The sequence below is a fragment of the Buceros rhinoceros genome, unplaced genomic scaffold (assembly GCF_000710305.1).
Source record: "Buceros rhinoceros silvestris isolate BGI_N320 unplaced genomic scaffold, ASM71030v1 scaffold34617, whole genome shotgun sequence".
Classification (NCBI taxonomy): domain Eukaryota; kingdom Metazoa; phylum Chordata; class Aves; order Bucerotiformes; family Bucerotidae; genus Buceros; species Buceros rhinoceros.
Window position 1 is genome coordinate 1 of NW_010423320.1, and position 952 is coordinate 952.

The following is a 952-nucleotide window of genomic DNA, read 5'->3' on the forward strand; positions in this document are numbered from 1 at the left end:
CAGATGGCCAGTGGCGGAGGCGGCCCCAGGACCCTTGGGAAGCACGCTGAGCATCCACTCAAAGCTATGCCCGCCCTACCCCCAAGGAAAAAAAAAAAATTAAAAAGGTTCCTTGGATAGAGAAGGACGGAGGACGATGGGACGCTGGTTTCGACCTCATCTTGTGTTTACGTATGTGGAGAAGAAAAGAGGAGATAAAGGCTGGGCATCCGTCCGTCCCGGGACACCCAGCCGTCTGCAGAGAGAGAGGACAACACCAACACGCTTCGAACTGGCATCCTGAGAAACGTTAACTGCAGAGTTGGGTGGATGGAATGTCACGTCCCCTGCCACCCGCCCCAGGAAGGGCTGATCCCTCTATTTCTGCAGGTGCATTTTCAGCCGGCACCTACGTCCCTCTCTTCCCACGCTCGGTTCTTGCTTGTTTTGAAACCCAAAAGGCTCTTCTACTCCACCACCTCTCCCTGCTCACGAGCACACACACAAACTCTCAAGCTCCTCCCTCTTACATGAACTACAACATCCTCTTCTAGGTGCAAAGCTCTCTTACTGCTATTAGGTCAGCCCTTATCCCATGTCGCCTTCATGGCCTGTCTACTGCCAGCCGAAACTGCAAGATTGCTCTCTCCACCACACATCCATCCATATGCCCTCAGTATTTCTGTTTGTTCCGATTCACTATGCAGGCACGGATGGTTAAGGGCTCTCTGGAAAGGTTCAGTTTCTCAAACTCCAGGGGGGGCGGAGTGGAAAACAAGAGCAACAACACTCCAGAGGCATTTATGGCATTATACTGCACCAATTTTGACTGTGGTTACAGCTGTAAACACATTTATTTCATTCTTGTAAACCAGTTGTGATAAATACTGCATAAGGCAGAGAAAAAAGCAGGCCGCTGAGACTGTTTACTAATAAAACGGCTGGGATTTTTTTCAGTGCTTTTTCAGAAAGC